Source organism: Poecilia latipinna, unplaced genomic scaffold (genome assembly GCF_001443285.1).
Source record: "Poecilia latipinna isolate Pla-1442-1.1 unplaced genomic scaffold, P_latipinna-1.0 Scaffold4730, whole genome shotgun sequence".
Lineage (NCBI taxonomy): Eukaryota > Metazoa > Chordata > Actinopteri > Cyprinodontiformes > Poeciliidae > Poecilia > Poecilia latipinna.
Genome location: NW_015117346.1, coordinates 2144 through 14120, shown reverse-complemented (window position 1 = coordinate 14120; position 11977 = coordinate 2144). Strand labels below are relative to the sequence as shown.

Below are 11977 nucleotides of genomic sequence, written 5' to 3'. Positions count from 1 at the left end.
AGTGATTGCCATGGATGAAAAGGCATCTCTTTCTCAAGAAATATTGTTTTAGCATCCTAATATAAAATAACTATCATGACTTCCCCAAAATGTCCCAGAGCTGTGTTACATTCCCAGCCTTTATCCTGTGCATAAATCAGTATTTTACACATGGGTGTGCCCCACTGGTGAAATAATAACAGACCTATTCAGAACTTTTGTTTGATTGTTTTCATTACTTCTCTCAGTAAATCCAGCACTTATGCAGAGCTGGAGTCTCTGGATTGAGAGGAGTTTTTTTTTTTTTTTTTTTTTTACCTGCTAAACATCATTTCCCTCGTCTAAAGGCAGAAACATCAATTTAAAAGTTTTACAGACTTTCCTAGGCTTTTGTGGTTTTATAGCAAATATTTTCAAAATAAACATACATTGAAACAAATAGGTTACATATTTAAGCTCTTGTCTGTAACTGTGGACAGTGTTTACAGATAGAGGGAGCTATTTTATTTATTTATTTATTTTTTACCAGTTAATCTGTTGACTTAAGAACAAGCAATAATGAGTGTTAGTCACAAGGAAGAAATTAAGGCATTCATTTAGTTATTAACTGCAATAACAAAATTATTATTTACCTTCCTATAACTGCTACAATTATGATCAGATTCTGTGGGAAACACAAATTATTTAGGGTGGCCATATCTTTGAATTGCTCTAATTATCATGTTTAATTTCCATGGTCTCATAATGTAATAATTCTACATTTAGATTTCTTTTTTTAACTAATGCAAGTAAAATAGGAAAGAGGGGTTACAGCTTTCGTATTTCGTGCACTGTGGTGCGTTTGTTTCAAATATTGGAGTGAACAAGTGTCACCAGTAGGAGTGCGGAACAAATAAAGGATGTTGTATCTATTGAGAATACATCTATATGGCTTAGACTGCTTTGAGACACTCCAGGTAATGTAACCCTGTGAAGCAATACCACAGTTTCAAGATATTAACACAGCCCTAATTACTTTTACTTAAAAATGGAAAACAACCATTATATGTACTGTTGCAGAATAAATAATAATCACTTATTCAACATTTATTGCGGCTAATATAAGTTTGATTAGAACTCTTATTCATTGTTTTTGAGACTTAAACATAACTATTTAATGAACACACTATACAGTATAGTGGTTTTCAACTTCTAATTAAACAAGATGTTGCATCTTTACGCTGTTTCTGCTTTTGATAGAGTAATACTGGGAGCATACCAAGCTGATAGTTGATAAATGAGTTGGGCTTTACGGCTTTTGTAGCGATCCAACTATAGTTTTAACAGTGTTGCGATAGGTGGTACTTGTTTGGTTTAGCCCATATAAAATAATTTCAAACAACCAAATTGGTTTTTCTTTAGGCCAAGGGAAATGCTGATGTGACCTTCTTTTAGGCGGCTTGTTGTCAGTGTTAAGCAGTAAGTTGGGGAGGGGCTCCAGTCACAGTTTGCATCTAAAATCATGAGATGCCTTTGCTAAAAATGAGATGGCAAGCTTACTGTGTGAATGGATAGAGATGTATCCAGTTATTTCATGTTGTGCTCTTATTTTTATGATTTTGGTGTTTCTGTCCATTGGGATATAAAAATGTAAACATTCGTCATCATCAGTAATTTATCATTATGGTATGTCAAATAATTTCGTCTGGACAGAAAATGGTTGTCACAGCAAATGGAGTGCACAGGTTTAGTGAAATGTGCCCCACTGATTTAACCAGACGCTTGCTGAACTTTTAAAAGAAGTTAAATAATGAACAACTCAAACCATGATCAAATCATGTTGAGCAACAATCTTCTAGCACAGCTGTTACAAAATGAATTAGTTTCTTTTAATGACTTCTGTGAAATCACACAACCCAATCTAATACTATAATTCCCTATTAGGCATCCTTACTCCAGCAGTCGCTGTATTTGCATTGTAACAGTGTGCAGAAATGCATCAGGGTATTAAATGTATTTAGCTAACAATGTGTGACAGGATGAAGCATGTCTGCCTAGCTCAATCTGTGATTCTATTTAAGGGATTTGCATGCAATCAGAATAATTCATGTCCTGCTCTGCCACAACATATTGCTGCTGGTGCCATGTTGGAAACGGCTGATGAGACTGAAGTTGAGCCTCTCTGCTCCCCGTTAGGTGACCTAGTGTAGTGAGGAAATTATTTTAGAGGTGACTCATCTCTGTTGGGATTTGTTCGTTGAACGATATATTATGTAATATGCACACTGTAAACACAGATTGCTTGGGAGCGCTGTCATCTTTTTAGCACATCCTCCTTTGAGTAAACATTCCTCATGAGATTTATTGCAACAGAGGACACACTAATAATGTGTACATTAGTGCATTCTCATGAAGGTGCTGTGAAAAAAGTATGTGCCTTTACTGATTTCTTCAGTTTTCTTTTTTATTTTATCATCATTATTATTTATTTACTTTTTATGATGTAAAAATGTAATATAATAATTCCCAATTAAATATGCCACAATGCTAAATCACAAATCAACCGCTATTTAAATTTTGAGAAGGCTTTGAATAAATATGATAATCTTTAATTTAGAAAATGATGCTTATTGCTGAGTTTAGTTTGGGTTTTTTGTTTCTTTTTTGTGTTTTCTGGTTGAATTTGTATTTTTGTTTTTAATTTACATTTGTTTAATTTGGGGGACTATATTGCTTAATGTGAATCCTATGGTAACTGTACTACTATTGCTTGTTTGCTTAGTTATATAAAAGTTCAATAACCATATTGCTAATAAAAATACTTGAAATAGTTGTAACTGTCATGAGTGACAAGTTATTAGATTTAGGGTAGCAGTTACTTTTCAAACAGGAGAAAGCAAGAATACTTTGGATGTTTTCTGTAATAAAATCGAATCATTATTAAAAAAAAAACTGCATTTCATATTTACTCGGGTTATCTGACAATGATTAAACACAGAAACAGTAAAAGTCTGTAAGGATGTAAATACTTTTTAGAGCACTCTAATACTGTATGAGTGACTGTTTCCTGCTAGTTGGGGGCAGGCCCTGCCCTGTGAACACATGCTCAAATAGACCTCAGGTTATTGCAACACTCGTGGGCGTGAGTCTCAACGTGTAGGATAGGCTTTGGTGCAGCATCTTGTGGAATCATTTTTCCTCTTCTCTTTATTGAGAAAGAGGTGAAGATGTTGATGGAACGTTGTCGCTCGTCCACACAGACTCGTGTGTCCTGCCATTGGTAGACCAGCAGAATGACAGGTATGCGTCTGTTTAAAGGAGACTTTATCATCCTCATTGGCTTATGGGGCTTTCACCGGGTAATCATTGATGGAGTGATTGTGTGTACAGCTGAAACTGTTTCAAGTCAAAGCATTCCTTTTGTTTTTGGGTGTGTCAAGCATAGGTTGTTTTTTGCTTGTTTGCTTGTATTTTTTGCTAGCATTTCCACCATGTGCTTTGAGAAATTATCATCCTCCTGAGAGGAATTTTGTGTAGGTTTGTTGCTCACAAAAAGCTACAGTAGTTTGTGGCCTGCTGCTTTTTTTCAGGGCTTCCTTGCTTTCTATTTGGAAGTTCTCAGCATAGGATTGCCAAAAGTGTTTCAGTTTTTTACTGTTTTGCCTGAAATCGATACTCCTTGGAATGTTCCTTTTGTGAATTTGTTTGGTTTGTTGGTTAAAACGGGTTAAAGTTCAACCTGGTGAACTTGTTTGGGACTAAAGTTGTTAGTTTTATCAGGGAAATCAATACACGGTTTTGCAAAGAGTGATTATGTGCTGTAGGTCTTTAGAGAGGCTGTTGCTGATAGTAAGTACTGTATTTCTCCCAACTATTCTTTTGATTTTACATAGGGCTGATTAGTCAGTCTTAAAAGCGTCTGTGTCTTAAAGGGTCAGATTCTTGTTTTTAAACAGCCTATTTCCCTTTTTTCTCAATTTAACTACATTCCATACACCTCTACAGTTTAGGGTGTTTAAGATTTGAGACTTGGTATACTCTAAGATCATTTCATCTTCTTGACCATGTAAGGTTAGAGTAAACTCAACAGTCAGCCAAAGAGACTGGTACAACTAAATATACCATAACTAAATGCCAAAAATATTCCTCATAATGTTAAAAATTCTCAAAAATGGGGATATACCACACCTGATATCATCATCAAGATATTTACCTATATTATCCCTATTGCAAGATTTTTTTATGTTGTGCAGCCTTGGTGCAGTTGCCTTTTTGGAAAAGTAATCAGAGTTGAAGTTTCTAACCAACCCATTCAGAAGTGACAGACAGCTAAATATCATTTACGTCTGATCCATAGCCAATTTCTCAGAGTACCTTTACTTAAATGCAATAATATTTTGGTTTTTATGTTCAAAATGCTGTATTTTTCCTTTGTGGTAATCAGTAACATATTTAACCAGTAAGATAGACCTCAATGGATAAAGATTAGTTGTGGAAGAAACCGCTAAACATTTGGAAATTTAATTTAAGACATTATAGCTTTTTATTTCTGGGATTACTTGAAAATGTCACATTTTCAAAAAAATAAATAAATAAATAAAAATTCACTTGACTCACTGAATGTTAACTGCCCAGATCTTTTGCCACCTCCACTTCAGATAAATCACAACTGATTTGTTGTAGAATCTAAAATTTTGTTGTAGAGAAGCTATTTTAGCAGCACTGGCAGAAATATTTACTTTTTTATATTTGAAAATGATATAATATAAGGATCACTTTAACAACATTTTTTTTTAGATAAAAATATATTTTCCCTCTTCAAGTTGCAATTTTAAAACTGATTCCTAGCATAGATCTCTCAATAAACTTTCCATGTGTATGTGTGTAATTTGTTTTGAACAGGCATGTTTTTATCTGTGCTGAAAGTTGGTTTTTCAGTGTCGGTCATGTTCTTTAAGACAAATCTTCCATGTTGAAAGGAAATGGGAGTAATTGATTTATGTCGGGTGAACTGTACGTCTTCAGCTGACAGAGCCTCATTTCTTTGACAGATGTACAAAAGTTTTCCTTTTTGGATTTCTAAAAGTAATATCTTCTTAGAATTGTGAGTATTTCTGCCATTAACTTTGTTGTCCAACCACTGTATATGTTTGTAAACTTCTGTACTTACAACAATCTTCAGTCTGTAAATCAGTATGAGCTACTTTGCTTTTGCAGTAAAAATCCTGAACTAAATGTTTCTCCTCACAGAAGTGACCCATATTTCTGTGCTATCTAGAAATCCCTGTAATAGATTCGGCTTTGAGCCCTCTTGGTACCTCTCCACAGGCTTTGCACACCTGAGTGTGAGCAGTTTATCCCGTACTTTGCAGACCTCAGGATTACTCAGTCTGAATTACAAGTGTCAGTGGGCCGCCATCTTCACTTCTCCCACAGATACTTTTTGATGCAAAAGTGTGGACTTTGGTTAAACCATTTAAAGGAAACTGGTATAGCCTAATCTCACTGTGGTTTTCGCTTCTTGCTATCAGGTTTAATTTATAGGACCATGTTTGACAAAAACTGCATACAAATTGTCTTGTTGCTCTTAGTTTGCAGACCCATCAAATAGTATTTCATATAAAACCTAAAATCCATAGGGATATAATTGTTTATGTAGCTGCTTCTTACAGGTTCTTACTTTTTATTGTTTTGGGATAAGGAGTTTTATTGAAGTCTTTGTGTTCAACATGTACACAGCATACAAAATGTGTTGTTCTTGTCTAAATTGTGAAAGTATTTCTTTTAAAACCAGATGTGTTTGAAGGTAAATTCTGATGTAAAAGAAAATTATTAAGTAGTACTTAACTTTGTGCATAATGTTTAAGGATGCTGCACCTCTGGTCTAATAGTAAAACTCATTTGTCTACATAAAAAAAGTGATTTCAAGTTTATGCAGTTGTAGTGTAGAGTACGATCACTTTCCTTGGTTTGATGTTATCCCAAATCTGCTTTCTGTTCTCTGATTTTTTTTCCTCCCCTTCTGTTTATCTTCTGTCTTTCTGCGTTACACTTAATATAAACATCAGCATGTAATATAACTCCTCCTGTAAAGCATGGTGCCTGCTGGACAGGATGCAGGCATGTGAATTAAATACAGCATCAAGTTAAGGCTTCTTGCCTTGAGTCATTATTTTTTTTTAGCTTTATGTAGAACCATAATGTCTTACAGTAACTGAGTCAACCTTGAACTCTTCTGTATAAATGTTGTCCAGCAACAGATGTGGAACCATTCAGTAACTGAGACTTGGCATGAAAATGATCATGGATGCAAGTTTGAAAATCTGAGCCAAAATCTAAAGCGGAATGACTAAAAATATGCTACAAATAATCTTTTCTCTAAACTACACACCTCCACCTGATTAATATGGCGTATACAGATTTTGAAAGTCTTCTGCTTGTACAAAAAAGACTCACAAACCTCAATGAAATTAAGCAACATTGAAAAAAGAAGAGTCAGCCAGACTTCCTTAATACCACTGTAGGGGCTTGATTAGGTAATTCAGAGGGTTTCTCATCTTATTGCTGGCAATGAGGGTTTTTCATGTTGTCACATGATAAGGTATTCAGATTTTTCACTCCTGCATATGCAGTTAGGCTCTAGTTTTAATAAATGACACTGTTATAGTAGTTTAAATGCTGCTGATGATATAACTTCAACATTTTTAGAGCCAAAATGTTTTGGATTCAAACATGCAACACAGTGTACTTTCAGTTTACCTTGACTGTACTTTCACCTTGAAAGAGAGCAGTTTTTCACGCTTTGGAACAATAAATCTGTCATTCACCTAAGTGTTCGGCGCTGGCCGAGATTTGCCTGGGGAGAAATGTGCACACTGACCTGCTTCGTGTTGCAATACTCTCTGTTTTGGTATTGCATCTAAACTCGTTCCCTCCTTTTCTCCTTACAGGTAATGTTTCATGTTTGTATGGGTGCATGCAAACATGACCTGTAGTACAACTTGCGTTTTACGCCAAAGTGATCTGTGGAAACACTGATGCAAGACACAGTTGGGACATAATGAGCGTCAGATTTGTTGTTAAATGTGAGTGTCTGTGGTAGAATTTAGACTTTCAGAGCTCCATCTTTTACACTGACTTTAGCAAGATTTTACATGTTCTAGAATGAGTTTTGTACTGCTATACTTCTTTTTCTCTTGCTAACAACATCTGCTGCATTTCTTCTAGGTTGGAAGACAGTTTTGTAGAAAAAGTGGTTGTATAAGGAGCTCATGGGAGTGGCCAAGTCTGAGGTCAGCACTTCAGATCATGTGATTCAGCTAGTTAGGGTGGGGTCAGACTAAGACTTTTCTTAGGAGACTTGAGAGACAGAGGATTATTTTACTATAAAAGGGAGATTTAAATCTGACTACAAATAGTATCTGTGAACTCAATGCTTATTATTATACCACATTGACTAAAGAGACAAATATGTCACTGAATAAAAAAATAGCTTGTCATTTTCAGTCGCCTTCTCTCTTAGTGTTAGTTTGTTGCTTTGTTAGAAGAAGTAGCTGTGATGTTTTGACCAGAATGACGTGATGTTTACGCTGAGAAATGCACACGGTGATCCCGAGACATTAATCTAATGACATCCTTGAAACCTGAACAGACTGGACTCACTTCGCAGCTCCTTACCTACTTCTATCTCTCGTGTTTGCTGTGTGAACTGTGGAAGTGTTTTCAGTAAGGTTTTCTCCCCTCTGTGTTAGGGGTGAACTGCGAAGAAAAATGTTGCAGAACAAGTGTGCTGGGTCCGTCAAACTTCGGTAATCTTGCAGTCGCATTTTTGTTTTCATTTCCATTTTGAAGAAACCAAGAGGCTGAAACTAAGGGGCCACAATTATTCAAGTTCTGGTAAAATCGGAAATATTAGAGGTAGGCTTAGTCACACTTTATTTTTCTTTGCTTAATAGTGCCTTCTGGATATATCCACTCTTCATTATTTTTGTTTTGTTCTGTTTGTATTTTGTCTTCATGCAGAGTCTCCCCATTTTTAAGTCCAACTTTAGACTAAATATTTGAATTAGTAAGTGTACATATTTTCCTTTTGTGTTGCAACGTTTTGTTTTTTTTTTGTTTTGTTTTTTTTTTTGGCATATGTCATGTCACAGAAAGGTCATGGCTGGTAATAGTTATTTTTTCTGGTGATATAAATAGCATTAGCCATGACTGTGCTTATCCGCCAGCTTAGGATATGTTAACAGTATTATTATGAAGATTTAAAACAAGAACACACAACATGATCCAAGTGATTCCATGTAAAGCTACAGTTTCACAAAGCTGTTAAGATAAAATAATATCTATGCTTTCTATTTATTGTTATTCTGGTTTTGAGCTGACAGCTAAAACAGTACAGGTACAACTCAGACAATTAGAATGACATCTAAAAGTTTATTTATTTCAGTGATTAAATTTAAAAAAATTTATTTTTTAAATTTGAGATATTTAAATTATATATCTAATAGGGGTGCACCAATTTCATTCATTTTGGGAGATTGGCGATCAGCCGATTTTTACATGTGAAGCCGATCTTATCCACCGATGTTATTAACCTCTGCAAAGGTCTAAAAATCAACCACTGTGCTTTTCTTTTCTCACTTGAGAAAGATTTGACTGACAAACTGGCAGACCAGGTCATGTCTGCACATTTACAGTTAACAATAAATGTTAACTGTAAATGTGCTCCATTGTTGCCAATTAGGCAATCTTCTTGATATATTGAGCAACATTTCAGACAAAAAGCTGGTATCGGCCAGAATCGGAATCGGTAAGTTAGGCTTTTTAAAAGATCGATAATCGGCAATCGGCCAGAAGACTGCAATCGGTGCACCACTAATATCTCATCTTCTTGTTGGAAATAGTTTTTGTCTATTGTTGATGTTTTTAAATCTTGTGGGTGACCGGTCGATTAAACCATACTTTATCGCTGCATAACTCCCTTGACCCATGAATTCAGATTTCCCATATACAAGTCATAATGCAGAAGTCGGGGGCGTAAACAGAGGTGGTTGGACCTCTGCCTCCTTACAGCATCGGATCTTTCATACACATGGAGCCATCTAAAAGGCAACTTCATCCTGTCTTGAAGTGGCTGGTGAAAGTGATATTGTTTTGTCCTTCAATTTGACTCAAGAAAAAATATTGTCCACCTTAACTAAGCTGACTTTATTTTTGGTCAGCCCTGTCTGTTGTTTCCCCTTTCTTAGTTTTCTGGAAATGAATTACTATGTCTGAGTCAAAAGCTGCAGTGGAAGTGGGAGGGTTCTGGGTGCCGCAAAACTATGAATGAACAAAGCGATCTGGGACACAGACTAAACCACTCAGCAGCACAACATCAATCTGTCACTCTAGAGCCAGGCTGGCACCTGACCCCGGACACCACACACACCTTGTATAACCCGGGCTGTTTTAGGTGACAGGCACCCAGAATACCTAAGGAGTCACATTTCTTCTGGGTGTCTGGAGATCTTTTATGTGCTACGTTGCTTGTCAATAACAGTAATTGGACATACTACAGTAGCTTCTGCATTGTTAGATTCATCTCATTTGATTTTTACCACTCTGTCTTGGTGCTTCTAATAAATCTAGATCTATCTGGACCAGAGATTCCTGGACTGTCGCTGTCAGCAGTTGATGGTGGACTAATGAGACCATCACTATTCATTCTGCTTTTCTCGACTGGAAGATAGAGAGCCAAGAAAGAAACACCTGATCTCCTTGCTTTTGCTGTTTTTACTCGTGCTCATCTTCTGCCACCTCTACACTGCATCAATGTGCAAACATACACATCATTACCTCTACCATCCCCATGCTAGAATAGCCTCAGCTAAGCTCATTTTCCATCATTTGTGTTGTATTTGTTGTGTGATTCTAATTCCCTATCAATCAGTGTTTAAGTTGTATGCTGTTTGATAGCCATATGGCACTGATTTGCAATGTCAGAGACATAAAACACTGACAGTCCTCCTCTCGTCAGGCCATATGGCATGCGTGGGTGTGTGTTTGTGTATGCATTGGTATGGTGTGTGACCACTAATGGTCAACTCTCAGCATCACTTGCCAGTGTATAACAGGGATGGGTTGGTTTTAAGTCAAATTTATGAGGGAAGTGTGTTTGCACAGGCTTGCACACATTCTGTTCTGTGTAGAAGCTTCGGAGTGGAGTGCCTGCGTTGACCACAGCGTTGTGTGTTTATGTGTGTCTGTTCAGGAGGAATGCCAGCTCCTGAGCAGAGCCCAGTGACGGAGGAGAGGCTTCTGCTGACCATTCGTGACAGTTCAGCTGGCCGCAAAATGGAGACCGACAACACAGCCAATAACATCCTGGCCTCCGTTAAAGAACAGGTGTGTTTTTTTTTTTCTCTCTTTAAGCTATCCTTACAGTCTGTTTGAGTCATGTTTTATCTCTTATGATGAAAAAGTATCTCACACTATGAATCATTAGTGTACGGTGGCACTTATTGGCTGTTATATTGCTAGTGACTCACATATTTTATAATGTGCATTTTCTTCTGCTAATTTATAGGTAATGTTTCACTATGACTACATGGAATTTATAGGAAACACACCCATTTTCAGTTTTTATGGGAGTGAGATTGGGACTGTTTGATGGACATTCCAAGCACTGACTTGACTGTCCTTTAGCTTCCTAGCTAATTTTGTGATAATGTCCATTTGGAGAACCCTTTTGTGCCCAAACTTTAATGTGAATAATTTATTGAGGTGCTACTTTAATATTTCCACATAATGTAAAGCATTTATTTTCTGAACTGCTGCAGTTCCCCGTCCCACCCTCCTAGTTCCCACTACACAGATTATTTAAATTCCTACAATAGCACTCATCTAAGATTAATTTGTTTCTCCTAAAAATCTGAAGTGGACCCAGCTTGACTCAGGATATTATTTGTTTATGCCCTGCAGCTGAGGTCTGGCTTGTATCAGTGGATGACCAGGAAGCTCAGCTGTAGCAGCATTTCAGAGCTTGAGGAGGGACGTGACCTCTGATTCGCTCCATTTCTGCCTCACTCTTTGTGATTCATGTACACTCCCCTTGGTCTTGCACACACATGCACACATGACACACACACTTTCCTTTCCTTTCTGGAATAAAGACAGTCTTCTATGTTCCTGAAATTTACTCTCTGGATATTGTCCAGAAAAAAAAAAAAGTTCATTGTTTTGCATTTTAATTCTATTGTTTCGTGCTTATTTAAATAAACTTTTTGAAAGTCACCTAAACTATACTGTATAATAAGTTTTACTTTATCAATAATCTATTTTCAGCCTTAAGACCCATATAGATTTACTGCTGGAAAGTTGGTATTGTTTCCACAAGCAAGGAAGGGGAAGGGGGGAGCACCTGTCCATGTCACGTCCTTCCTTAGAGTATTTGAGTATTTCTCAGTTGCTCGTCCGGTTCGAGCAGATATCCATGCAGGCAAGCAGGAAGAGCAAGTAGTCCGCCTGAACTGTTGCTTTTCTGAATGACTGTCTGACTCACTGGTGTTGGAGTTATGCTTTAAAGAGAATTGCTATTGGAACAGTTGAGACAGTAAGATGATCGTTCTTGTGTGTTTGGACAGAGCGGAGTTGGACAGGAAAATAAAAGGGTGAGTAGAAAGGAAAACTTGTGAGAGGTCACGCTTGGCAAATGTGAGAATGTTTTTTCCTCTCTGCCTTAATGGTTTTCCTGTGATTGTTGAGGAGACCTTCCAGGGATTGCTCGGTCGATGTAAACATGAAGGACCGCTCTGCCAAAGGCCATGTGTGTTTTAAGAGCATAAGCTTAAAATGACTAGCTTCTTAGTTCAGTTGTTCCTTTTTCTTCTCTTTCTTTTTGCCTGATCATCAGTAAAGTTCCTTCCCTGCAATTTCCTTACCAATCCCTTCTTTTGGTCTACTTTTCTTTCTTTTTGTTTCAAAGTCCTGTTTCAATAACTGTTGTAGTAACAGTTGCTCAAGGCTTGCCAAGATGCCC

The 11977-nt window shown here is 36.9% G+C and overlaps 1 long non-coding RNA gene across 1 annotated transcript; it reads left to right on the top strand.

The window, feature by feature from the left end:
* The first annotated feature begins 3107 nt into the window (after positions 1-3107).
* LOC106942965 (uncharacterized) lies at positions 3108-10336 on the top strand. Its single transcript, XR_001423766.1, has 2 exons — positions 3108-3258; positions 10211-10336. It is a non-coding gene; the product is annotated as an uncharacterized LOC106942965 (long non-coding RNA).
* The last annotated feature ends 1641 nt before the right edge of the window (positions 10337-11977 follow it).